Below are 7371 nucleotides of genomic sequence, written 5' to 3'. Positions count from 1 at the left end.
TTAGGTTTACTTTAGGCTTAGAATTAGGGTTAGGATTAGGTTTATTTTTAGGGTTATTGTTAGGTTTAGGGTTAGTCTTAGGGTTAGGGTTAGTATTAGGCATAGGGTTTGTGTTAGTGGTATGGTATGAGTTAGGGTTAGGTTTTTTTAGGCTTAGAATTAGGGTTAGGATTAGGTGTATTTTTAGGGTTATGGTTAGGTTTAGGGTTAGTCTTAGGGTTAGGGTTAGGCTTAGGGTTTTTGTTAGGGTTAGGTTTAAGTTTAGGGTCTCTGTGAGAGGTTTGGGGTTAAGGTTCATGGTAGGGTTAGAGTTAGGGTTAGTGTTAGGTTTACTTTTAGTTATATGGTTACTTATAAGGTTAGGGTTCGTGTTCGTGTTAGGGTTAGACTTAGTGTTAGGGTTAGGGTTAAATTTAAATTTAGGGTTAGTGTTATGTTTATGTTTAGGGTTAGTATCAGGAATAGTCTTAGCATTAGAAATAGGTTTAGGGTTAGTTTTTTTTTTTTTTATATTAGGTTAAAAGGAGCCTTAGTGTTAAGTTTAGGGTAAGAGTTAGAGTTAGCTTTAGGGTTAGTATTAGGGATAGAATTAGAGTTAGTGTTAGGTTAGTGTTAGGGCTATTCTTAGAGATAGGGTTACTGTAATGGTTAGGGTTAGTTTTAGGGTTATTTTTAGGGTTAGAATTAGTGTTAGGATTAGGTTTAGGTTTAATGTTAGTTTTAGGGATAGTGTTAAGATTAGTGTTAGGTTTAGGCTTGGGTTTAAGCTTAGGGTTAGTTATAGTGTTAGAGTTAGGGTTAGTGTTAGTGTTAGGGTTAGGGTTAGGTAAGGGTTATTGTTAGGATTACACTAGGGTTAGGTTTAGTGTATGTGTTAGTGTTAGGGATAGGTTTAGTGTTAGGTATAGGGTTAGGGTTAGGTTTAATGTTATGGTTAGGGCTAGGATTTTTGTTAGGGTTAGTTTTTGAGTTAAAATTAGGGTTATGGTTAGAGTTAGTTTAAAGTTAATGGTTAGAGTTAGATGAGGTTTAGACTTAGGGTTAGGGTTAGGGTTACATTTAGGGTTAGTGTTAGGGTTAGGTTTAAGTTTAGGTTTAGTGTTAAGGATATGGTTAGTTTAGGGTTAGTGTTAGGGTTAGAGTTAGGTTTAGGTTTAGTGTTAAAATTAGGGTTAGAGTTAGTGTCAGGGAATGTGTTAGGGTTCATGTTAAGATTTAGAATTAGGCTTTGGGTAAGGGTTATTTTTAGGGTTAGTGTTAGCTTTAGTGTTAGTGTTAGAGTTAGGGTTATGTTTAAGTTTAGGATTAGTGCTTTGGTAAGTGTTATATTTAAGTTTAGGGTTAGTGTTAGGATTACAGTTAGGTTTAGTGTTAGGGTTAGGTTTAGATTTAGGGTTAGGTTTAGGGTGAGTTTTAAAATTAGGGTTAGGATTAGGGTTAGTGTTACAGTAATGGAAAGGGTTAGAGTTTGGGTTAGGCTTAGGATTAGGATTAGTGTTAGGTTAGCATTGGGGTTATGATTCATGTTACAGCTAAGTTAGAAAAAATGTTAGGTTTAAGTTAGGGTTAGGGTTAGGGTTAGTGTTATGGTGAGTTTTAGGGTTAGGGTTAAAATGAGAGTTAGAGTAAGGATTCGAGTTAAGGTAAGGGTTATTGTTAGCTTTAGGGTTAACATTAGGCTTAGGTAAGGGTTAGGTTAAGGGTTAGGGTTAGGGTTGTGTTTGGTATTAGGGTTAGTTTTAGAATTAATTTTTGCCTTAAAGTTTGGATTAGGGTTAGTGATAGGGTTAGTTCAGGTTTAGGGTTATGGTTACTGTTAGAGTGATGGTTAGGTTTATGGTTTGGGTTTGTGTTAAGGTTATGATTAGGTTTAGGCTTAGGAATACTGTTTGTCTTAGGGTTAGGGTTAGGGTTAGGGTTAGGGTTAGGGTTAGGGTTACCATTAGGTTTAGTGTTAGGTTTAGGTTTCATGTAACTGTAAGGTTTTTGTTTAGTGTTAGTTTTAGGATTAAGATTAGGGTTAGTGTTAGGGTTAGGGTTAGGGTTAGGGTTAGTGTTAGGGTTAGTATAAGGTTTAATGTTAGGGTTAGTATTAGGTTTATGGTTAGGGTTCATTTTAGCATTAAGGTTAGGTTTAGTATTAGGTTTCAGTTTAGGTTTAGGGTTAGTGTTAGTATTAGGGTTAGTGTAAGGAAAAGTGTTAGGGTTAGAGATAGGTTTAGTTTTAGTGTTAAGGTTAGGGCTTTTGTTAGGTTTAGAGTTAGTGTTAGGTTTTTGTTTAGTGTTAATTTTAGGTTTTGGGTTAGTGTTATGGTGAGCTTTAGGATTAGTGTAAAGTTTAGGGTGTCAGTTTTAGTGTTAGGTATAGGGTTCTTGTTTGCTTTAGGACTAGGGTTAGTGTGAGGGATAGGTCATGTTTTGAGTTAGATTTAGTGTTCCTGTTAGGGTTAGGGATAAGTTTAGGTTTAGGGCTAGGGTTCGGGTTAGGTTTAGTGTTATCGTTAGGGCTAGGGTTTTTATTGGGGTTAGTTTTAGAGTTAAAATTAGGGTTATGGTTACGGTTAGTTTTAACGTTAGGGTTGGGGTTAGGTTTAGGGTTAGTTTTACAGTTAAGTTTAAGGTTACTGTTAGTTTTAATATTAGTGTTAGGTTCAGGGATATGTTTTGTGTTAGGGTAAGGGTTAGGTTTTGAGTTTCTGTTAGGGTTAGTGATAGGTTTAGGGTTAGGGATATGGTTAGGATTAGAGTTAGAATGAGGCTTAGGATTATGTTAAGAGTTAGTTATAGGGTTAAGGGCAAGATAGGGATAGTGTTAGTGTTACAGTTAGAGTTAGTGTTAGAGTTAAGGTTTTTGTTGGGGTTTGAGTTAGTGTGAGGGTTAGGATTAGGTTAGGTTTTGTGTATGTGTTAATGTTAGGGTTATGGTTAAAGTTAGGGATAGTGTTAGGGTAGGGATATGTTTTGTGTTACTTTTAGGGTTATGGTTAGGGATAGAGTTAGAGTCATGTTTAGGGTTTTGGTTAGGTTTAGGATTAGTGTTTGGTTTAGTTTAATTCATAGTTTTATAATTTAGTGTTAGGGTTAGAATTAGGGTTAGTGTTACAGTTAGGGTTATGGTTGGAAAAAGAGTTAGAGTGAAACGTAGGGTTAGGGTTAGTGTTAGTTTTACGGTTATTTATAGGTTAGCTATACTCTTATAATTAGGGTTAGTGTTCCTGTTAGTGTTAGTTTTAGGGTTAGGATTAGTGACTAAGTTATTGTTGGGGTCAGGTTTAGTGTTAGATTAGGATTATAGTTCGTGTTAGGGTTAGTGCTCATGTTAGAGTTGCATTTACGGTTAGGTAAGTGTTAAGGTTAGTGTTAGGTTATGGTTAGGGTTATGTTTTGCTATAGGGTTTGTGTTAGGTTTATGGTTAGGGTTAGGGTAACGTTATGTTTAGGTTGAGGTTTAGGGTTTGAGTTAGACCTAGGGTTAGTGTTAGGGTTAGGGTTAGGGTTGGGGTTAAATTAGGATTAGGGTTAGATTTACGGTTCATGCTAGGAATAAAATTCAGGTTTGTGTTATGTTTAGGTTTAGGGTTAGGGTAAGGGTTTGGGTTAGTGTTAGGTTTAGGTTTAAGGTTAGGTTTATATTTAGTGTTAGGTTTAGCGTTAGGGTGAGGTTTACGGTTAGGTTAAGGTTAGGGTTAGGGTTAAGGTTAGGGTTATATTGATTATAGGTTATAGTATAGGTTTATTGATAGGTTAGTTAGTGTTAGGCTTATTGTTAGTATTAGGTTAGTTTTATTTTTAGTTTTACAGTTGGAGTTTGGTATAGGTTAGGTTAGCCTAAGGTTGGGTTTACGCTTAGGATTAGGGTTAGTTTTAACGTTAGGGTAAGGTTTAGGTTTAATTTTAGTGTTAGTGTTAGGGTTAGGGTTAGGATTAGGTTTAGATTTGTGGTTCAGGTTAGGATTAAATTTAGGTTTTGAGTTAGGTTTAGCTTCATGATTAGGGTTAGGGTTAGGGTTAGTGTTAGGGTTAGGGTAATGGTTAGATTTAGGGCTGGGTTATGGTTAGAATTAGGATTAGAGTTAGATTACGTTTAGGGTTAGAATTAAGGTTAGTGTTAGGGTTAGGGTAAGGGTTTGGGTTAAATTAAAGAGAGGGTTAGATTCATGGTTCGTATTAGAATTAAGATTAGGGTTAGCTTTAGAATTAGGGTTATATTTAGTGTTAGTTTTAGGGTTAGGGTTAGTGTTATGGTTATGGTTAAGATTAGGGTTAGGGTTAAGTTTAAGTTTAGTGTTCGGGTTTGAGTTATATTTAGTGCTAGGCTTAGGGTTAGGTTTAGGTTCAGGGTTAGGATTAGTGTTACATTTAGTATAAAAGTTAGGGTTAGGTATAGTTTTGGGTTTATATTTAATGTTAGGTTTATGCTTAAGTTTTGGGTGAGGCTTATGGTTATTTTCAGGGTGAGGGTTAGCTTTAGGATTAGGTTTTGTGTTGTGGTTAGGGTTAGAGATAGGGATAGGTTAAATTTAGTGTTTAGTTTAGGGTTAGTGTTAAGGTTATGGTTAGGATAAGTGTTACAGAGAAGCTTAGTTTTAGGGTTGAGTTCAGGTTACTATTAGGTTTAAGGTTTGTGTTAGGGATACAGTAAAGTTTGTCGTTAGCTTTTGGTTTATGGTGAGGGTTAGTTTTAGGGTTAGGGTTAGTATTAGTGTTAGCTTCATGTTTGTGTTAGTGTTAGGGTTAGGTTTACGTTTAGTTTTAGGATTAAATTAACTTTTAGGGTTATGGTTAGGGTTCGTATAAGGTTAGGGTTAGAATTTGGGTTCATGATAGGGTTAGGTTTAGGATTCAAGTTAGTGTTAAGATTAGGTTTAGGGTTAGCATTAGTGTTTGGGTTTGGTTTATAGTTAGGTTTAGTGTTAATGTTAGTGTTTGAATGAGGCTTAGTATTAGGTTTAGCGTTAGGCTTAGAGAGCGGGTCAGCATTAGGGTTCAGGTGAGGGTTAGGGTTAGGGTTAGTTAAGAGTATGGTTTAGGGTTAGGTGAGGTTTAGGGTTTAGGTTTGGTTTAGGGATTGTGTTAGAATTAGAGTTAGGGTTGGAGTTAGGGTAACATTAAGGTTAGGTTTAGGGTGAGGGTCACAGTTAGGATCAGTTTAGGGTCAGCGTTAGGTTTATTGTTAGGGTAAGGGTTAGGGTTAGGGTTATAGTTAGGTAATGGTTACATTTAGGGTTTATGTTAAAGTTAGGATCAGGGTTAGGTTTAGAGTTAGGGTTAGGGTTAGTCTTAGGGTTAGTTTTAGAATTAGGGTTAGTGTTAGAATTGGTGTTAGCATTAGGGTTATCGTTTGTGATAGGGTTAAGATTAGTTTTAGGGTTTATGTTAGGGTTAGTGTTAGGGCTAGTTTTATGCTTAGTATTAGGTATAGAGTGAGGCTTAGGGTTAGTTTTAGGATTAAGGTTAGGGTTAGGGTTAATGATTGGGTTAGGGTATAGTTAGGTTTAAGATTAGTGTTAGGTTTATAGTTAGGGTTAGGGTTAATATAGGTTTAGGTTTAGAGTAAGGGTTATTGTTAAGATTTTGGTTAGAATGAGTGTTAGGGATAGAGTTAGGTTTAGGGTTAGGGTTAGGATTATGTAAGGTTTAGTGTTAGGGTTAGGATTTATGTTAGGGTTCGGGTGAATTTTAATGTTAGGTTTACAGTTAGGTTTATAGTTAGGGTTAGTGATTCGTTTAGGGTTATGCTTAGGGTTAGGAGTAGTTTTGGGGTTAGTGTTAAAGTTAGGTTTAGTAATAGTTTTAATAATTAGGGTTTGTGTTAGTGTTAGGGTTAGGGTTAGGATTAAGGTGAGGCTTATGATTAGTGTTATGGTAGTGTTAGTGTTAGGATTAGAGTTAGTGTTAGGGTTAGGTTTAGGTTTAGGTTTTGTGCTTGGGTTAGGGTTAGGATAGAGTTAGGGTTATTGTTAGTGTTTGGGTTAAATTTAGGGTAAGTTTTAGTGTTAATTTAACGATAGTTTTAGGGTTACTGTTATCGTTAGGTTTAGGGATAAGTTTTTTCTTACCGTTAGAGTAAGGATTAGGGTATGATTAATGTTTGGGATAGGGTTATGTTTAATGTTAGAGATAGGGTAAGGGTTTGGGTAAGTGTTAGGTTTTGGTTAGGGTTAGTTTTCTGTTATTGTTATGATTAGAGTTAGGGTTTGTGTTACAGTTAGGATTAGAGTTAGGGATGTGTTTAGAATTTCAGTTAGGGTTAGGTTTGGGGTTAGTGTTAAGGTTAGGGTCAGATTTAATATTATGGTTAGAGTTAGAATTAGGTTTAGAGTAAGTTTTAGTGTTATGATTAGGGTTATGATTACAATTAGTGTTATTTTAGTGTTAGGTTTATGGTTAGTGTTACGTTTAGGGTTAGTGTTAGGTTTAGGGTTAGGGTTTGTGATGTGGTGATGCTTAGTGTTATACTTTAAGTTACGATAAGGTTTAGGATTAGGGTTAGAGTTAGGTAAGGGTTAGTGTAAGGTTTAATTTTAGGATTAGATTTAGGATTAGTGTTTGTGTTAGAGTTAGTGTTAGATTAAATTAGAATTAGGGTTAGTGTTATGGTTCATGTTAGGGTTAGTGTTCGTGTTAGGTTTAGGTTTAGATTTAGGGATACAGTTATGGTTAGCGTTAGGGTTAGTGTTAGGTTTAGGGTTAGTGTTAGTTTTTGGGATAGGGATATAGTTAGGTTTAGGTTTACTTTAAGTGTTAGTGTTAGGGTTAGTTATAGGTTTAGGTTTAGGGTTATGGTGAGGGTTACAGTTAGAGTTTGGTATAGGTTTTGGATAAGGGGTTAGGTTTAGTGTTCGGTTTAGTGTTAAGAGTTATGTTTGGATTAGGATTATTGTTAGAATTAATGTTATGATAGGGTTAGTTTTAGGATTAGGATTAGTGTTAGGGTTAGGGTTAGGATAAGTGTTAGGTTTAGGGTTAGGTTTTAAGTTAGATTTCATGTTAGGGTTAGGGTTAGTGTTAGGGTTAGGGTTAGAATTAGTGTTAAGTTTAGTGTTACATAAGGGTTAGCATACGTGTTAGGTAAAGAATTAGGATTAGGGTGAGGTTTAGGGTTAATGTTTTTTTTAGGGTTAGCTTTAGAGTCAGGGTTAGGGTTTGGGTTCTTGTTAGGATTAGGATTAGGGTTAGTGTTAGCTTTAGGTTTAGGATAAGGGTTAGAGTTAGTGTTAGGGTTATTGTTAGTTTTAGGTTAGTTTTATGGTTAGGATTATGGATAGTGTTAGGATAAGTGTTAGTGTTAGGACTAGGTTTAGTGTTAGGGTTAGAGTTAGGGTTAGGTTTAGGTTAGGATTAGGTTAAGGTTAGGGATAGGGTGAAGGT

The sequence above is a fragment of the Callospermophilus lateralis genome, chromosome 18 (assembly GCF_048772815.1).
Source record: "Callospermophilus lateralis isolate mCalLat2 chromosome 18, mCalLat2.hap1, whole genome shotgun sequence".
Classification (NCBI taxonomy): domain Eukaryota; kingdom Metazoa; phylum Chordata; class Mammalia; order Rodentia; family Sciuridae; genus Callospermophilus; species Callospermophilus lateralis.
The sequence above is the reverse complement of the archived record's forward strand: the minus strand, read 5'-3'. Positions refer to the sequence as shown.